Below are 8,645 nucleotides of genomic sequence, written 5' to 3' on the forward strand. Positions count from 1 at the left end.
AATCACAAAAGCTTTTCCCAACTCAGGTTGCACTAATACCGGTGCCTCAGTCAACAACGTTTTCAACTGTTCAAAACTCTTTTGACATTTCTAAAACCATTCAAACTTAACATCTTTTTCTAACAATCTTGTCACAGGTGTAGCAATCATTGAGAACCCCTTGACAAAACGTCCATAATAATCGGCGAAACCTAAAAAACTTTTAACTTCAAATACATTTCTTGGTGGTTTCCAATCAACAATTGTCGAAATCTTACTCGAATCAACCCTTATACCTTCCACTGAAACAATATGCCCCAAGAATCTGACTTCTCGGAGCCAAAACTCACTTTTACTGAACTTAGCAAACAATTTCTTATCTCTCAAAGTCTATAATACAATCCTTAAATGTTTGGCACGCTCAGACTCATATCGGGTATAAATCAGGATGCCATCAATAAACACAACTACAAACTTGTCCAAATACGATTTGAAGATCTGACTCATCAAATCTATAAAAACGACTGGAGCATTAGTTAATCCAAAAGGCATAACGAGAAATTCATAATGCCCATACCTCGTTCTGAACGCAGTTTTCAGCACATTCAATTCTTTAACTCTCAGTTGATAATAGCCAGATCTCAAATCTATCTTCGAGAACACTGTTGCCCCTTTCAATTGGTCAAACAAATCATCAATCATTGGTAAAGGATACTTGTTCTTTATCGTAACCTTGTTAAGTTGACGATAATCAATACAAAGTCTCATGGATCCATCTTTTTTCTTAATGAATAACACTGGTGAAAAACTCAATCTCACAAAACCTTTATCTGTCAACTCTTATAGCTGAGACTTCAATTCTTTCAATTCGGTCAAAGCCATTCTATACGGAGCTATCGATATTGATGAAGTTCTAGGTACCAAATCAATCGTAAATTCAACCTCTCTAAAGGGTGGTAATCCAGGAAACTCTTCTAGAAACACATTCGGGTATTCACAAACTATTGGCACAGATTCAATCTTCAATTCAGACTCTTTCGTATTCATTACATACGTAAGATAAGCCTCACAACCTTTTCTTACATACCTCTGAACCGATATTGATGAAATTAGAATAGGAAACTCATCCAACTCATCCGTTTCAATCCGAAGAATTTCATTATTTTCACATTTCAATTTAATAATATTTTGTCTCCAATTCACTATGACATCATTTAGAGTCAACCAATCCATTCCAAGAATCACATCCAACTCATCAAATGGTAAAAGCATTAAGTCAGCCGAAAAACAGTAACCCCGAATCATTAAAGGATAACTCTTGCAAACTTTATCAACTAGAACATGTTTGTCTAAGCGGTTCAACACTTTAATCACATACTCAGTAGACTCAATAGGCAAACTCTTACTAGATACCAGATTCATGAAAATATAAGAAAGAGTCGATCCAGGATCCATCAATGCAACTACATTAGTATCATAGAGAGAAAATGTACTAGTGATAACATCAGGCGATGACGCATCTTCACGAGCACGAATAACATAAGTTCTAGCAGGTGCTCTAACCTCTGATCTCGCAGTTAATTCTTTCATCACACCTATACTACTGTTCCCACTTACAGTATTTCCCGGTGGCCTCCTTCTAGTGGCAGTATTACTCGGCCTCGCATTCTGCAAACTATCTTTCTCAGTCATTTCAGGGCAATCTCAAATGAAGTGATCTTAGGAGCCACATTTAAAGCAAGTTCGATTATTCATCCTACATTCATATGGATGCCGTCTACTATAGTGTTGACATTAGGTCTATTTAACCTAGCGTTTCCAATGCTCGCTATTGATGTAGTTTGGGCCTTAAAACCATAATATTACTTCCCACGATCTCTGTTGGAATACCCAACTAAAGCATTTGAACGAGTATACAAATCCCTCAATTTCTTTGATGAAGATTGAAACAACTTATTCATCAGCCTCTTTCTCAAATCTCTAGTCTCAATCTCATCTTTTCTCTTTTCTTTGCTCAGCTCTTCGACTTTGCAAGCTCGTTCAACTAGCACAACAAATTCTTTCAGTTCCAAAATCCCAACTAACAGTCTAATATCCTCGTTCAACCCATCTTAAAATCTCTTACACATGATAGCTTTTTTTGATACACATTCCTAAGCATACTTACTGAGTCTAACAAACTCTCACTCGTATTCAGTTACAGTCATACGGCCCTATTTTAGCTCTAAGAACTCTTTACGTTCTGGTCAATGAACCGTTGACTGATATACTTCTTTCTGAACTCATCTTGGAAGAAATCCAAAGTAACTTTCCCTCAGTACCACAGATATAAGAGTATTCCACCACTGATATACTGAGTCTCTCAAAAGTGATATAGCATATTTCAAACACTCCTCCAGTGTGCAAGAAAGCTCATCAAATACCTTGATAGAGTTCTCCAGCCAAAACTCTTCTCTCTCGGGACCATCATCAATATTGGCTCTAAATTCTTCAGCCCATCATTTTCGAATCTTATCAACTGGAGGCTTGTTCAATTTAATCAATTCCTCACTTTGGGGAGCTACGAGAACCGGTTGGGGGTTAAGTGGGGGTAGAGGATGTTGGACAACCAGATTTGCTCGAACAAACTTGGCAAACCACCCATTCATCCTTTGGAAGAAGGCTTCTCTAGCCTCTCCTTCCTGACTAACCGTTACTAGTTTACTTTCAGATGGCGCGTCCCTTCAGTAGGAGCCGGCGCATTACTTTCAATATCGTCAGCTACCTCTCGGTTGGGATCCATTTACAAGATGAAAACACAATTTAAATTGTCAGGAGTTGTCACACTATCACAATTTATATATGGCATGTATAGCTAGACTCTTACACGCGCTAGGTTAGTCTGAGAATCGACTAAACCATAGTTCTGATACAACTAAATGTAACACCTCTTACCTATATTCAATGCTGGAATAGGGTACGAGGCATTACTGGACTTACAACACAAGTAATCACACAATTCTAAGTCATAAATTTGTGTCTACATTAGAACCTTTTACATTCAATCATAGAGTCCTTAATATGAGCCTACGAGGCCCAAAACATGCTTTGAAAGTGGTTCGAGACTACACCGAGAACTTTAGAAATTTTCACAAAACATAGAATTTTTTTCCAATAAACAGGGGTCACACGCTAGTGTGGTTTAGGACACGCCCATGTAGATAGACCATGTGGTCACATACGCTCATGTCCCAAACCCGTGTAACTCTCTGACTTGCAATTCATGAACAAATTGAGATCACACGGCCAAGCCACACGCCCTCGTACTAGGACGTGTGGTTAATTTAATCTTCATAAAATAGCTACAGACTTCACACGCCCGGGCCACATACCTGTGCCTGAGGCCATGTCCCTCATATGGTGATAAACCGTAAATTATACATATTTTTACCCCATGTTTAATGCATTTTATAGATGATTTCTCATTAGAATTGGTGAATTCAATGCTCTTAATGCTTTAATTAAATGTTTTTTACTCAGGAGAGCACTAAGAGTCAAAAGGAGTCAAAAACGAGCCAAAAAGGGACAAAATGGACCAAATCGAGAAGATGACACGGCCTAAGCCTTGCCACACGGACAGCTCACATGCCCATGTCTTTCGAGGGTGTCCACCAAGGCTTTCACGATTCAAATGGCCTGGCCAATGACCCACATGGCCGTGTGTAATTTAACGGATCAAACACAGCCTGACACTCACGTCACACGGCCGTGTCACACGGGCGTGTCCCTGCTGATCCCAAGTTAAGTCTAATTTGGAAAAGGCCACTTTCGAGGGTTTCTAGGCATTCCAAAGCCTATAAATACGCACTAGAGGAGGAGAGAAAGGGGAGACAGAGAAGAGGGGTAAGGAATTACCCCAAGGAAGCCGATTGATCCATCTCAGAAGCCGGATTCATCATCAAGACTGAAGATCTCTCCTCAATTCCCCTTCTAGAGTGTTGGGTTTTCTTTATGTTTTGTATTCTTTATTCTTCTGAGATGTTTTCTTATTTAGTTATGAACTAAATCCCCTAAATACCTAAGGGGAATGAAACCTAAGGCGAATCTTGTTATTATTTTCTGAATCGTATGATAAATATTTAACTTGTTCTTAATTATGTGTTCTTAATTCTTGTTTTGATATCCCAGATACTTGATTCAAGACACGCCTTATTCGGAGGAGGAATAGACCTGCCTAAGAGTACATTTGTCATAATTAAGCGGAGTTGATTGCGCGCCTAGAAATAGGGTGACAAGATTTTGCCAGATTAGGGTGAAACCTAATAAGGGGATCCATAGATCGAGTTAATACAACCCTAGAGTGTTAATTAGAGAAAAGTCTCAGTTATTCAATCTAGGGATTAGACATTATTAGTCTTGAATAGAGATAATAACATAACTTAGGGATCTCTACGGAACAAGTTAAATGAATAAATCGTCCGATTCGAAGCCAGAATAACAAGTAAAGTCTAAGTGGATTTTTCCTTAGGTATTGTCTCAAGTCAATCGATTTTCCCAAAAGCAATTCCCCAATTCTTTTCTCTATGCATTCTTAGTTTAAATAATTAGTTAATTAAAACAAACCCTTTTATTCTTAGGCTACATAATAAAAAGATAGTTATTACTAGTACTTTTGGTTCCCTTGGGTACGATATCCCGGTCTTGCCATTACTATACTATTGTTCGATAGGTGCGCTTTCCTTTTCGTCGTGATAATAGTTAGTCTAGGTTTGATCTTCATTATAAATATTTATTACTTGTTACGAATCACGCGATCAAGTTTTTGGCGCCGTTGCCGAGGATCTGAAATATTAGGAACACTAAATTTTTATTACTTTAGCCATTTATTTTTCTTGCAATTTTATATTATTTATTATTTATTAATTTACTTTTTTTCTCTCTCTTGGCAGGTTTTTATAGTTTATGACTTGAAGAAACCCATCAGGACCATTACTCTTTGACGAAGAACTCGATCGTACAATTTGCAAAAATCAAAGAGAAATAAGGCGTAGTTTATGCTACACGGAGAACGAACGAGAAAACAATACTCAAACCCCAACCAACGAGATGGCTGAAAACCCAGGCGATCAGCTGCCTCCTGCAATTGTAGCTAATCAAAATCCTACTCCATGTACTATGTATGATTATGCTAAGCCTTCTTTAACAGGAACTGAGTCTAGTATTGTTAGACTTGCTATTGTTGCAAATAATTTCAAACTAAAACCTAACACAATTCAGATGATACAGCAGTTTGTTCAGTTTGATTGTTTGCAGGATGAGGATCCCAACACGCACTTGGAAAATTTCTTGAATTTTATGATATATTCAAAATCAATAGCGTTTCTGATGATGCCATTCGTCTTTGGTTATTTCCCTTTTCACTGAGAAACAAAGCTAAACAGTGGTTGAACTCGTTACCACGAGGGTCTATCACTACTTGGGAACAAATGACCGAGAAATTTTTACTAAAATATTTTCCGCCAGCTAAAACGGCCAAATTACGTAATGATATCTCTTCTTTTGTGCAGATGGATTTAGAAACACTTTACAATGCATGGGAGAGATACAATGACTTACTGAGAAGGTGTCCTCACCATGGGTTACCATTTTGGCTGCAAGTTCAAACATTCTACAATGGTGTGAATCCCTCGACAAGACAAATGATTAATGCAGCTGCTGGCGAAACCATCAACAATAAAACACCGGGAGATGCCAATGAATTTATAGAGGAGATGTCACTGAATAACTATCAGTGGCAAGTTATGAGGACAAAGCCAACAAAAACAGCCGGCGTTTATAACATCAATTTAGTCACCATTCTCTCTAATCAGGTAGAACTTGTCAATAAAAAGATTGACGGTTTACTTGGTTCTACGCAGGTACATCCAGTAATGAGGTGTGACTCAAGCAGAGGAGGTGTGCATACAGAATACCAATCCTTCAATCCTACAACTGAAGAAGAACAAGTCAACTATATGGGTAACACTTGAAGGAGAACAAGTCAACTATATGGGTAACACCTCCTCAGTTGTAGGTTGGAGGTTGGAGGATTGAAGTTATTATTACAACTATACAGGTTGGAGGTGTGCATACAATAATACTTATAATGAAGGTTGGAGGAACCACCCCAATTTTTCCTGGGGAGGTCAAGGAAATCCAAAGCCATAAAATCATCAGGGTTTTCAATAGCCACCTTATCAACAGGAGAAAAAACCAAACCTTGAAGAGATGCTTTCTAAATTCATCTCGGTGTCAGAAACCCATTTCCAAAATGCTGAAATAGCACTTAAGAATCAACAAGCATCGATCCAAGGACTCGAAACTCAGATAGGCCAGCTGTCCAAACTAATCTCCGAATGACCAAAAGGTAGCCTACCAAGTAATACTGAACCTAATCCAAGGGAACACCTCAATGCAATTAATGCCCAAGATAAGGAAGGATTCATTACACGTGAGCCAGAATTACAGCAAGACAACGCGATGAACAAAGGACGAGAAGAGGTAAACAATAATGATCCCAAACAGGTAAGTACAAATCATAAACCTCGTGTGCCATATCCTAAAGCGATGACGAAAGATAGAATAGAAGAACAATTCGGTAAGTTTGTCAAACTCTTAAAGAAATTACATATTAACTTACCCTTTATTGAAGTTCTTTCGCATCTGAGTAATAAAAGGAAATTAGACACTACATCGCATGTGGAACTCAATGCAGTCTGCTCAGCTATTCTAAAGAATAAGCTGCCTAACAAATTAAAAGATCCAGGGAGTTTTACAATTCCTTGTTTAATTGGTAGTCTATCTGTGAATAATACCTTAGCTGATCTAGGAGCAAGTATAAATGTTATGCCGTATAAAATATTTAAACGACTAGGCCTCGGTAAACCTAAACAGACTAGGATGAGCATACAATTGACTGACAAAACAGTTAGATTTCCTAAGGGTATTATTGAAGATGTTCTCGTTAAAATTGATAAATTTATTTACCCAGTAGACTTCGTTGTCTTAGATATGGATGAGGATAACAAGGTACCATTAATTTTAGGACGACCATTTTTAGCAACTGCCAAAACCATTATTAATGTAGGCACAGGAGAGCTAACACTTCGTGCAGGTGACGACACAGTAACACTCCAAGCACGCGACTCAGTCAAAACCTCTAAGACTCAAGCTAATGCTATAAAACCTGTCAATGATAAAACTAATATTCAATCGTCCTTGCAGGAACTTCTACGAACCAAGACAAAAGAGACAGTGCGCTACTATCACGAAGAGAACAAAAATGTCCATGAAGAATGAAGACTACGGATAGAGGAGCTAGACGAATGGCGAGAACACAAATCGAGAACACATGATAAACCGAAACTACGCAAAAACAAGCCCGATACCTCTCCTAATCAACTTAAGGTTGGCAATACAGTCTTACTAGATGCCGTTGATCCTCACATTGTCACTACCACACCAAATGAGGAAATCCCTCTTACCATACTTAGCATTTTTCCATTCGGTACAGTGGAGCTGAGTCATCCCAAGTTCGGTACTTTTAAGGTAAACAACACCCGTTTAAAACCTTATTTTAAAATTAACAACAGGAATGAGGAGTATGAACTCCTCTAACCACCCTGACCATTCAACGAAGAGGTAAGTCGAGCTTAGACTATAAATAAGCGCTTCTCGAGAGGCAACCCGAGCACTAACATATTTTGATTTCTTTATTTTTATTTTCTCACACTTCGAATCAATTAACTTAATCTTTGAATTGCAAAGTTTTTTCAGCACACACGGCCAGGCACACGAGCGTGCCTAAAGTCGTGGCCAAACAGAGGAAGAGACACGGCCGTGTGATACGGTCGTGTTGAAGTAAGACATTATTTCCCCAAACCATGGGGTGCGATAAATCTCCACGGCCATGTGACATGCCCGTGGGTGAATTTGATACGTACACGGGTGTGGGAATGGAAACCCACAGGCATGCCAGGAACAAGGCTTGATTCTGTTTCTTCGACACAAGCGTGAGACATGCCCATGCCATTAAGCCGTGGATAACAATACAAGGGCGTGGTACCTTAACATGAGCGGGGGAGAAACGAACACAGCTAGACACCGCCGTGCCATATGGCCGTGTACCACACACGCCCAAGAAACACGGGCGTGGGATAGCAGCCATGTAACAACCCGATTTAAAGCCAAAATGAAACAGTGGTTTCGAAACCACGAATCTGAGGTTGAAAAAAATATTTTTTTAATTAAGTTTTAGTGTTTATATTATGATTGCATAATTGTGTGAAAATTTCGTTGCGAAATTTCATCGATTGGGTGTTTAATTTGACGTTTAGGACTAAATTGAAATAGGTGAAAAATGTGTGTGTTCTAGTTCATAAAGTACTTGATTGAAATGGGGGTTTTAAATAGAGGTCCTTAAATGGAAATTAGACCATTATACTTTATATGGACAAAAATTTGGACATGGATGGAATTTTTAGAAAGTTTAGTAGTAAGGGCATTTTGGTCATTTGCATATTAAATGAAATAAAATGGGAAAAATAACACAAAAATATGTTCATTTTCATTTAGCTTGGCCGAAAATTGCATGTTCTCCATAGCTAGGGTTTGTTTCAAGCTTTCAAGCTCAATAGTAAGTGCATTCA

General features: G+C 38.4%; 1 non-coding gene across 1 annotated transcript; it reads right to left on the bottom strand.

The window, feature by feature from the left end:
- Nucleotides 1–5,492: 5,492 nt before the first annotated feature.
- LOC128279721 (small nucleolar RNA R71) lies at nt 5,493–5,599 on the bottom strand. Its single transcript, XR_008269918.1, has one exon. It is a non-coding gene; the product is annotated as a small nucleolar RNA R71 (small nucleolar RNA).
- Nucleotides 5,600–8,645: the final 3,046 nt, after the last annotated feature.

This window comes from Gossypium arboreum, chromosome 8 (genome assembly GCF_025698485.1).
Source record: "Gossypium arboreum isolate Shixiya-1 chromosome 8, ASM2569848v2, whole genome shotgun sequence".
NCBI lineage: Eukaryota > Viridiplantae > Streptophyta > Magnoliopsida > Malvales > Malvaceae > Gossypium > Gossypium arboreum.